The sequence below is a fragment of the Rhinatrema bivittatum genome, chromosome 2 (assembly GCF_901001135.1).
Source record: "Rhinatrema bivittatum chromosome 2, aRhiBiv1.1, whole genome shotgun sequence".
Lineage (NCBI taxonomy): Eukaryota > Metazoa > Chordata > Amphibia > Gymnophiona > Rhinatrematidae > Rhinatrema > Rhinatrema bivittatum.
This window is the reverse complement of record NC_042616.1, coordinates 636,081,774-636,094,034: the sequence shown is the minus strand read 5'-3', so window position 1 is coordinate 636,094,034 and position 12,261 is coordinate 636,081,774. Positions and strand designations below refer to the sequence as shown.

Here is a 12,261-nt window from a genome sequence, read left to right as displayed (position 1 = left end):
GATATTTCTCAGGGCAGGTGCTGTCACTCTTGGTATAATATATTCACTCCTATCACTGAATGCTGTAGCTGCAATAGTCACTAAAACATTATTACATACCATGTTAACTGCTGTTTTATTGTTTACAATAAGTTACATTTTTAGTGAGTTTCGATCTGAACAATTTTAAGTGAGTTTTATTGCATAGTCCCCTTTCTCTTAGTGATTGTTTGCCATTTATTCTATCATAGGTAGTAGCATTTAACTTTAGAAAGGAAAAACTGGAGACTGAGAAAATCAATTAGCAAAACCTCAAAAGGAGTGCTTGCCAAAGTTCAATGTTTGCATGAGGTGTGAATGTTTAAAATTATTACATTTTGGAAATCCAGAAAATATGTATTCCATGCACTAAATAAAGGTTCAAGCAAAATCAAATGATTGCCATCATGGTTTAATGATGAAATAAAGGAGGCAATTAAAGCCAAAACTGCATCCTTCAATAAACAGAAAGCAGAACTAAATGAGGAAGAAAGGCAAGAGCATAAGTACTTAAAATGTAAGGTTGATTACAAGAGATAAATGGTTGCACAATATTCACATTTGAAATGATGTAAGTTTTTCTGGTATTGTTATGACATTTTTTACACTATTTTCTTTATGACACCATTAGCACTATAGTGTACATATGAAATGACTGTTTTTCATTATTTATTTTTTGCAATTTTTTGTTATTTTTAAGTATATTTGATTTTTTAATGGAATGGTTTAACATTAATAGGTAGACCTTTTCTTTTTTCTATCTTTTCAGAGTTTTGCTCATCTATCTTTGTATTCTCTACCTTTTTTTGTTCCTTTGTCATTCATTTGTTGTATGCATAGAGAGAAAAAGAAACTATCATCACGGGCCAATGTATTGAGAGACCCAGAAAAGGTGACCCACACAATCAGATACCATCCTAAGTGGACAACACTCACCAGCTCTCTTGGATCCTTGCCCTAAATATCTGATACCTTTAAAAGTCCTGAAAGTTAGTGATTACCACAATGCTGGCTGTATCCCATTATAGGATTATTGGTTATCATCTCTCCCTAATTACCTTTAACGTACCAAAATTATATAAAGGTCCCTTTTAGGTTCATGTAATTATTGATACAAAGGTTGGCCCCAGGAAAGACTGCTAGATAACTCCAATGTATGACAAGACTTCCATATAAAGATCAGTCCAAGCACACCCTGCACTATACATGCCAATTGTCAATCATGAGTGCATCTGATATATTAAAAGTGTGGTCTTGCAGAGCACACACTAAAGCTGGAGGAGACCCCCATAGCACTCGGTGCCTTATGATCTAGGGAAGCAAAACTTTTGATGGGGGTCTATTTTATATAGGAAAGGTTTCCTAACGTCACACATACCTGAAGCATACCCAATGCATCATGATGTGACTGCAGACTGTAGGCTTCCATTGAAAGAGGTGTCTTTCAGTGGGAGCTTGGAAATATGGACCATTTTCCCTGGTACTCCATAAACAAAGTTCATCTTTATTTATTTATTTTTTATTTCTATACCTCCTAGTCAGTAAATTCATGGCAGTTTGCAGAATAAAAGCATTCATAATAATTAAAATCTGATTGCTAAAGAAGTTAAAAGAACAATAATAAAACGATCTATCATCATCTATAATATTTTAACAGACAGTGACGTATGCACAGATACAGTTAAGTATCTACCTGGAAAACTTGTTTATATTCCTGAGTTTTTAGTAGTTTTCTAAAACTCTGTGCAAGAAGTAGTTCTTAAAGATTCAGGAGAACAACACCTGCAAATCTGGCATAATTGTTGAGTTGTATACATGGTCACCTATGTATATTGTACAAGCTCTGTTACCATGGCACACACTCCTTCCGCTACCCAATAGTCTTTTAAGTTACACAACAGCCATAAACTATTACAAAAGTCACCACACTAACACTCCTTGAACAGGAAACCCTAAATAAAATCACCCAAGCTAATGCAATTAAAACGTGGACATCACAAAGGCAGCAATGCAGAAATAAAAAATAAATATTCCAATCTTCGCTTATTGGGAGATGCAATGAGAAACACTGCAGAACCTTCACTGCATCAGATACAAACACTATTTATTTATAAACACACGTTACTTTTGTGAGACATGACAATCTCAAATACACATAAAGTGACAATATTGCAGAAGAAAAACGTAAAGGAAAGGGTGAATGTGGAATCCCACCACAACATATAATGTATCTGAAATGCAATTGTATTTATCCTATCAGTGCTTCCAGAGCATGCCTTGCTCTAAGCATGTAACAGCCACATTACTTCACAAGGCTGAGATATACTTTTCCTCCACCATGAAAATAGATTATATCATCCTCTCAGAAATGACATTTGTTGTAGCTCTAGCTTCTAAAGAAGTTGTTAACTGGTCAGGAGGCGTAAAAAAAGCAGACATGACACAAAAGGGTCATGTAGCTACTACAAAGAGTTTTCCTTGTAGAAAGGCATCCTACTTCTTTGTTCACATATTCTTTCTATATTGTAAATATCAAATGCATACTGTAAAGATGAAATGGATTCATCATCTGTTTAATGCAGTGACGCTGGGGCTAGTCGCAGCAGTTATTTGATGCTTCCTCAACACTATCTACCTGTGCTGCCAATCAAGTGATATAGGTAGGGGCCTTTCTTTCTTTCATATACAGAATTTTTAATAAATGCTTGGGCACTACCAAAGCATTAATATATCCTGTGATAACTGCATCTGACAAGTGCTGCCCCTTTATACATTGCACCCAGGCAAAGTAACAACTCTTTGGCTACCATGGATAGACATCTAAAATCTGGTTCCAGGTAGATACTAAGTATGGGATTTGGTGGCATTCAGCACGCCTGACCTCTTCATAGTATCCACAAGGCTTAAGGTGCACTCAGGCCGTAAATATAGATAGCTAAAAGGCACACAGCATTGCCTCATACATGCCATGTGAGCACCTGAACCTTAGCTAGGAATGGGCATTTGAAAGAAACAAAATAAGAAATGAGACAAAATGTTTTATTTAATTTCATTTTGTTCCTAAAGTGAAACGATTGAAAATCTGATGAAATTTCATGTGTTTTCATGCTTTTTTTTGTAAACAAAAAAATTGATCAGTTGGGCCTATGCCCAGCCCAAAGCTGGGGCCTCGCCTAGGGAATAGACCGAGGCTCAAAGCAGGGGCCTTAGCCTATGACTGAGCACAACACTGCACCCTGGACCTAAATCCAAGCTACCTATGCTGAGGGCCCGGTGTTGGGACCTACCTATACTGGCCTGACATAGGAGCTATGGCCTAGGCCTGAGCACAACGCTGGGGTCTTGGCTGAGGCCCAAGTCAAATGCTCAGCCAAGACCCCAAAAACTGAACAAACTTACCTGCTCCATCGGGGATCCAGTATCACTGTCCAGGCTGAGGGCTGATGCCTGGGCCTCAAACTAGGCTAGGCCTGGGCCCAGGCCTGAGACCAGATCCTGATGCCAGGGGCTTGGCCTGGACCTAGACTTTACACCAGGGCCTGAAATAGAGGGCAGGTCCTGATGCCTGGGCCTCGGCCTGACACTGTGGCCTGGTCCAGAAACTGGGTCCCAACACCGGGCCCTCAGCCAAGAACTAGGCCTAGGCCTGATGCCGAGATCCAGCTTGGAGGCTGGATCCTGATGCCAGGGCCTCAGCTCAGGATCAGGCCCAGTCTCAACATCTAGGCCTTGTAGGTCTTTGGTCTTCTTTGACAAAATGACACTGTCATTTTGGGAAGCAACAGAGTTAATTAACTCCAGTGCATCCTCCCCATCAGAGGGTACCATTTTGATGTATGGCAGAGGTGGCATCATTTCGTCAAAGAAAGAAAAAAGATGACCTCTGAGGCTTATGCACAGAGCCTGGATCTGGCCTTGGGCTGAGGCCCCAGTTCAAGACCTGGTCTCAGAGTCAGGCCCAGGCATTAGGCCTGGGTCCATTGGGACATGGTCTTTAGACCATGCCCTGGCATCAGGCCTGGGCTGAGGTCCAGGCATTAGATCTGCTCTCAAAGCCTAGGCCTTGCTTAGGGACTAGTCTGAGGCCATGGTGCACCTTATTAGGAGCAAGGGGCATTCATACATACAGTATATGACTATATTCACTTCATGTGAAGGGCAGTTGTGGTTATAATTATAGCCCATACCCAGATGGTAACAAAAAGCCAAGCAACCAAAACTGCACTGTGAAGGAAAAAGAAACAGATAACAGAGAAAAGATGAGCTCCCTCTGGATTACAGTAAAATAAAGCTAAACCCCAAACCTAGCTCTAGCTCTTTCCAGCTGTGCATTTGTGACTAAGGGCAGAAAAATGGGTGGGCACAAATAAGAATGGATCACAAATGAAAGGCAAAATGTCCTAGAGAGTTCGGAGTCCAAACATCTCAGAGTACTTGCAGACAAATGCCATAATTCAAAGGCTAGCTATGAGATGATGAGAAAGCCATCACTGGCTCTGACCAAGATCACCCAGTCTTTTACAAACTATAACAGCATGCCTTGCAGAGTCTGTGAATGCTTAGGCACCCATGTGGATGTGTTAGTAGCCACAAGAATGTCAGCTGTATTTAACAAATGTGTGCAGTATAGCCATGAAAAATGTAATTGGCTTCTTAAAGGTAGAAATATCTTTATTGAAGTTCAGAAAACATCTTAAGGCACACTTATTCTTCAGGGCCTTCATGGACACATAGCAATTGGAAGACCAAGCTGAATGGATAAAAATGTATAGCAGCTAGCAGCTGGTAGCAGTTGGAAGATCAAGCTGATTAGTCAAAAAATGGGCTATCAGCATTATGGAGTAGCATAAAATCTAAGTAGTATTACTTTCATTTTTTTTTTTTTACTTTATGATTTTATTAGTTATAATTTTTGTTTGTTATTGTCATTGATTTATGAGTGTATTATGTATGTTACTTATGTTAAACCACATAGAAATTTTGATTTGTGGCATACAAATATTTTAAATAAATAAATAAAACATGGTGAAGGCAGGCTATCCTTAATAATTTAACTTTACAGACAACATGCAATGTGTGTCAGGGCTCAAGCCTTAGTGCTGCCTAACAAAGTAGCCTGTTTTTCCAGCCTATGAAATGTCTTCTCCATGTCCTTTATTTATCCCTGAGGTTCACCTTGTTCATTGAGTCTTTGTTTCCTTCCTGCAAAAGCCAAAACAAGTCAAGGACTGAGAGCCAGAGACCCTAAATGCAACAGTCACTCAGCACTGTGGTCTTCCACGTTATAAGAAGGCCATGACCTGCATTTACAGGCAAAGTAGCAATCAATTATTCTGTGATGAACCTGGCTGTCTCTCCATGTGATTGCCCTCTGGCTATGCAGAGGGACACACTGGAGCCTCTTCTAGATCCCATATCATGTCAGCTGGAAAGGCATATTGGATAGTGATACTGAAAAACATGCAACAGGCCAACACTATCTCAAGCTACAGTGTGAGCTAAGGCTCCCCCAAACAACTTTTCAACACACTAAAGTTATGTTCGATGACGGAGTGAGTAGATGTGAATGCCTCATTGTATCCCCTCTCTGCTGCTGTTTTCAGAAGTGAAACAGGGGTGAGAAGCCATGTCTGGCAGCCATATCCAGCATCACCTCTGCCATAGAGAGTTGGCATGGGTCACACTGGTAACTTTGGTTTGACATTTGCAAGTCTTCCAACTCCATTATAAACCCTGTCAGAGCAAGATCAATAACTTTGTTTGAGCATATCTATGAAAATGCTCATTACAAAGTCCATCACATTATTTGATCTGTCAGAATATGTCTCTTATTGTGGGCATATAAAGTAGCACATCAACATGTAGCCATGATTTAGGAGAGCTAACAGTATGCCCATGCAAGTTTCTGTGTACATTGTAACTATTAGGGATGTGAATCGTTTTAGGACGATTAAAATTATCGTCCGATAATTTTAATATCGTCTTAAACCGTTATGGAACACAATACAATACAGATTCTAACGATTTATCGTTATAAATCGTTAGAATCGTGAGCCGGCACACTAAAACCCCCTAAAACCCACCCCCGACCCTTTAAATTAAATCCCCCACCCTCCCGAACCCCCCCCCCAATAACTTAAATAACCTGCGGGTCCAGCGGCGGTCCGGAACGGCAGCGGTCCGGAACGGGCTCCTGCTCCTGAATCTTGTCGTCTTCAGCCGGCGCCATTTTCCAAAATGGCGCCGAAAAATGGCGGCGGCCATAGACGAAAAGATTGGACGGCAGGAGGTCCTTCCGGACCCCCGCTGGACTTTTGGCAAGTCTCGTGGGGGTCAGGAGGCCCCCCACAAGCTGGCCAAAAGTTCCTGGAGGTCCAGCGGGGGTCAGGGAGCGATTTCCCACCACGAATCGTTTTCGTACGGAAAATGGCGCCGGCAGGAGATCGACTGCAGGAGGTCGTTCAGCGAGGGTTCCGGCGCCTCGCTGAACGACCTCCTGCAGTCGATCTCCTGCCGGCGCCATTTTCCGTACAGAAAATGGCGCCGGCCATACGTGTATGGCCGGCGCCATTTTCCGTACGAAAACGATTCGCGGCGGGAAATCGCTCCCTGACCCCCGCTGGACCTCCAGGAACTTTTGGCCAGCTTGTGGGGGGCCTCCTGACCCCCACGAGACTTGCCAAAAGTCCAGCGGGGGTCCGGAAGGACCTCCTGCCGTCCAATCTTTTTCGTCTATGGCCGCCGCCATTTTTCGGCGCCATTTTGGAAAATGGCGCCGGCTGAAGACGACAAGATTCAGGAGCAGGAGCCCGTTCTGGACCGCTGCCGTTCCGGACCGCCGCTGGACCCGCAGGTTATTTAAGTTATTTGGGGGGGGGGTTCGGGAGGGTGGGGGATTTAATTTAAAGGGTCGGGGGTGGGTTTTAGGGGGTTTTAATGTGCCGGTTTTTCGATTTTTCGATTTTTCGATTTTTAACGATTTTTCACGATATTTTACCCCCCCAAACGGCAACAATACGATTCCCTCCCCCTCCCAGCCGAAATCGATCGTTAAGACGATCGAGGACACGATTCACATCCCTAGTAACTATGCTCAATGAATGGATTTATCATTGTTCATCTGACACATGCTAGTTTGCAATAACAAGATACTTCGGCTACATATTTAGTCTTCATGCTTAATTTATGTTTTTCTGTTCTTAATGGCTGCTGCATTGTTATTTTATACATACATGTGACACTATGTTTACGCATGTGTCATTGTGAACTGCCATGTACTGCCCATGGAACATACGGGTTATAAATATTTTTTAATAAATAAATAAATAAATAAATTCATACAAAGCGATAACCTCCTTTGAGACCTAGCCCATTAACTATTTGTCATTAGCTCCCCCTTACAGCAAAGTCCTGCAGTATGTGCCTTCCACACTGAATGGCCTAAAGTACATGGATTATATGCTATGTGTGACCTAACAAGAAGAGATATGCACAAACACACATATATGGTGGTCAGTTCCATGTACTGTTAGTATATGACCTATCCTTTAATGTTATTGTTAATAAGTGTTGTTGAAAGTTACAACACCATACATGTGACATGATGTCCAGCAGAGCACAAGGTGTGCAGAGTACTTTTATGCCACAGTTATGACTATATGTAGTGAGGATGCAACCATAATTTATTATGACATCTGCAGATTCGACTCAGACTATTTATATATTCTATGCTCTGCTCCACAGAACTTACTAGGTATTTGTTATATGACTGTGCACCTTACACTCCAGCCTTTCTTTTTTTCTGGCAGAAGGTTACTTAGGGTTCTGAACTAACAGAATATTCTAGAACAAGTTTTACATTTAGCCACCAAATTGTGAACCCCAAATCTTTGGCCTACCTAAGATACCCTAGCAGATACTTTAGTTCATGTCACGCCCACTAACATAGTTCGCTGCTCCTTGTAGTTTTTTTCTACTTTATTTTTACTTTATTTTATTTTCATTGTTTACTTATTTGTTACGCCTATTAACGATGTTCAATGATTCATTTATCTCTATTTAATATTTAAGTTCTATAGTTCAGACACCTTGTTTAATGTAACACCTCAACCGCGACTGTTTTTGTTATATTGGAAACCGATTTGATTTGATATTGTATCAAGAATGTCGGTATATAAAAATTCTAAATAAATAAATAAATAAATACCTAGACTTTCTAAGTTCTACACCATATAGCCTATATCACTAGGCCTGGCCCTGCACGGTATGTCTGGATAATGTTTTTGAAGGAGAAATATTAGAGAGGTGCATACTAACAAGACAGATATATACCTCCCTGTACATGCATGAAAGAAATATCTAGATAATATGAAATGAAGCAATGGTCTTACCTAGTAGCCAGCCATGCCATATCCCCTATTCTCAAGCTGCACAAAAAAGGTTAATTGTTGAAGGATATAGGCATCATGTGTGGACCCTGTGTACCTGGCATGACATTGCGGATGAGTATTTGTGCATCATATACCACTTGCACATTGAGGGAGTAGAATAATTTACGATTGCAGTAAAACTTCTCTCTCTGACAGAGTGGGATGAAGGCTTCACGTTTGCGGCCTATCACTCCCAGAGCATGGGAGAACTGCAACATGGTGTTGGCGAAGTGGACCCCTGGGCCGAGGGGGAGATGGCGCCACCAGCGGGGAGGAGCCCTGCAGGTCCCCACCATCAGCAGGCAGAGCTAGCTGAGGCAGAGGCCCAACTGGACCTTTGCCAGTACCAGCTTATGTTCCCCTTAGGTTGAGCCCTCAGGTGCTGGGGCTGGCTGGTCTTAGGTGTGGGCCTCTGTGATGAGTGGAAGTAAAGATAGAGTTGCAGGCCAGATCAGGAGAAGACACTAAGCAGGCAGATACCAGGTCAGGCTGGGAGCTTAATATGTGAGCTATGGAGCAAACAGCGTACCGAGGCAAGGAGAGATACTCAGGGACATGACCCAGGCAGAGGTCCATGGCAGGTGTAGAGAGGCACAGTCATGATCCACGCAGTGGTCAGTGGCAGGCAGAGATCCTCAGTGCAGTGCAGCATCAGTCCAGAGCCAGGACAAGTGCCACAAGCAGGAGAAAACTGAATGCGAAGAAGACGATGACCACACCAACCAATGAGAAGAACATGAACATGGGGACTAGAATGCAGGAACAAGCTGTGGCAACTAGCTCTACCCAGAAGGTAGATGACCTATTGCCGAGGCACTGAAGCATTGTCTGCATCAAGCTTATATAGCCCAGAGTGGATGACATCATCAGAAGGTGGTGTTCCTGGGTTCCCACCACTGGCCCTTTAAAAGGTAGAGGATTGAGTACAAGCATGCCTAGTGAAGGCCCTGAGAGATGGTGGCATCTGAACTGAAAGAATGTGGCAGCCAGCTGAGCCGAGCCAGAGGAAAGCCGTACAGAGACACTCACCGTGGGAGAGGAGGCAGGCAGAACATGGCAAACCACAACAGGTTGCCAAGGGGATCTTCCCCGGCATCGGGATCCCAGGTGAGAGTGGCAGTTCACAGCCCTCCAAACATATCAGATGGCATAAAAATACCTCTTCAGGGTACCAGAAATTCCTGCCTTTTGGTAGGGAATCTAAGGTAAGTACAAATGCAGCTGCATATGGTTCACAGTACCTGGTGCAAACACCTGGAAAAAGATGATTGTGACAAGCCTCCTACAACACCGACAGTTGGTTGAAAGGTGCCAGAGGCCATGAAATGAAGGGAGCTCAAACGTTTCACCAGACCTGGTATGGCATGGGATCTTTCAGTGACTTGATCGAGGTCTAGTTTGAGGTCTTCATATAAATTCATTGTGACCTGAGAGTTCAGGTGGTACCTCTCCTCTGGAAGATCCGGTAATGTGAAGCAGGGGCAAAAGATGTGCTTCCTGTTTACCCAGCATTGCCTCCTGATCCTGGATGTGAGCCCTGTGCCCCACTATACCTGTTGCTGCCCCCAGTACAGGCAGTTCTAGAGGTGGCATTTCCTGCCTCCCTTCCCTCTTGGTGCTGCTGATTTGATACCCAAATCATCTAATCTGTCAATCTGCCTGGTCCAGTAGTTTAGGGTTTTGTTTTTTTATTGATGCAGGCCTCTGTAGGCGTGTATGCTGGAGAGTGAAAAACTAATGTGTGAATTTGGCGATTTTCTTGCATTATTTCCCCCCCAAAAAAAAAATCTCAAAAGCTATAGATTTTTTTGTGTAATTTCATCCCATAACATGCATTATTTTAATGTATGAAGTCTAAGGGGCCCTTCATTTGCATGAAATTAACTTATTTGCATGCTCATTAGAGATATGTTTACTTTTTCATGCAATATTTGATTTATTGCTTGATAAAGTCTATTATGTCTCAATAAATGTCATTTAGTGCACGATAAGTCCATATCGCACCATAGCAAATGACCCCCTAAGTTAGACAGTTTTCAGCATTATCCAAATAAGGTCCTTAAAATTAGCTGGATAAACCTCTTCAGCTAACTTTAAGATAGGCATTATATTCAGCAGCGCAACTGTACCTTTGAATATCCCAGCTGTATAAGTTTATCTATCTAACTTTCCTTGGCAGCCAGAGGCTGAATATGGACGTCACAGAGCCTACTATAGGGGCTGATACAAAAAGCTGAGTACTAAAACTATGCTCTGCAATTCAGTGCACAGTTTCTTAATTCACAAGCTCTTTTATTTTAGCTCCTTATGCGGTATGCTAATGCATCGAATGTTAAAAAATGCACACAAACTGTAAAATGTGTGCAAAGACTTAGCACACAGCCTAACTTGATTTAAGCACATAACTCATATCTTATGTGCAGAAAACATGGTTGATGTACACAAATCATGACTTCTACATATAAATGATATATGTGCACCACAAAAGCATTCTGCACAGGAAGCATTTTTTGTGCATAAATCATTTTATGCATAGAAAGCATGATACATGTATATAAACCATGTTTTCTGCACAGAAAACATGAATTATGCAGGCAAATAACATTTTCAGTACAGAAAGCATTTTTTTCTCATGACTCAAATTTTATGCATGGAGGAAAACATACTTTTGTGCACAAAGCATGTTTTCTATGCATAAAATATCAAGTGCAGGTGCCAGAATTGGGATCCCAGCTTCTGCCTGCAAACTAGCATTAGCCCTGGAAACTTTACTCCATCTGGGACTTGGAGTTAAGTTTCTAATGCTAAAAATACACAAGGTAAGCAAGCACACCTCTCTGCATTGGGAGGTAATAACTAATGCCATCATTAGCATGGAATTTCCATGCGAGGGTGCAAACCTAAATGTGCATTGTTGTGCACAGAACTCCTTGCTGCATCGGCAGTAAAGGTTTTGCACAAAAATGTGCATACATCTGAGGGTTAAATGTATGCTCTGCATAGCGTACCTTATTACATCAGCCCATGAAGAGAGAAGGAGTTAATAAACATGTGGATAAAGGTGAACCGGTAGATATAGTATACTTGGATTTTCAGAAGGCGTTTGACAAAGTTCCTCATGAGAGGCTTCTAGGAAAAGTAAAAAGTCATGGGATAGGTGGCGATGTCCTTTCGTGGATTGCAAACTGGCTAAAAGACAGGAAACAGAGAGTAGGATTAAATGGGCAATTTTCTCAGTGGAAGGGAGTGGACAGTGGAGTGCCTCAGGGATCTGTATTGGGACCCTTACTGTTCAATATATTTATAAATGATCTGGAAAGAAATACGACGAGTGAGATAATCAAATTTGCACATGACACAAAATTGTTCAGAGTAGTTAAATCAAAAGCAGATTGCGATAAATTGCAGGAAGACCTTGTGAGACTGGAAAATTGGGCATCCAAATGGCAGATGAAATTTAATGTAGATAAGTGCAAGGTGATGCATATAGGGAGAAATAACCCATGCTATAATTACACGATGTTGGGTTCCATATTAGGTGCTACAACCCAAGAAAGAGATCTAGGTGTCATAGTGGATAACACATTGAAATCGTTGGTTCAGTGTGCTGCGGCAGTCAAAAAAGCAAACAGAATGTTGGGAATTATTAGAAAAGGAATGATGAATAAAACGGAAAATGTCATAATGCCTCTGTATCGCTCCATGGTGAGACCGCACCTTGAATACTGTGTACAATTCTGGTCGCCGCATCTCAAAAAAGATATAATTGCGATGGAGAAGGTACAGAGAAGGGCTACCAAAATGATAAGGGGAA

General features: G+C 42.0%; 1 protein-coding gene across 1 annotated transcript in view; it reads right to left on the bottom strand.

Moving 5' to 3' along the window:
- Positions 1-12,261, bottom strand: part of LOC115085365 (lipoxygenase homology domain-containing protein 1) — a 462,471-nt gene that overhangs the window by 207,851 nt on the left and 242,359 nt on the right. The gene's annotated exons all lie outside the window — the stretch shown is intronic.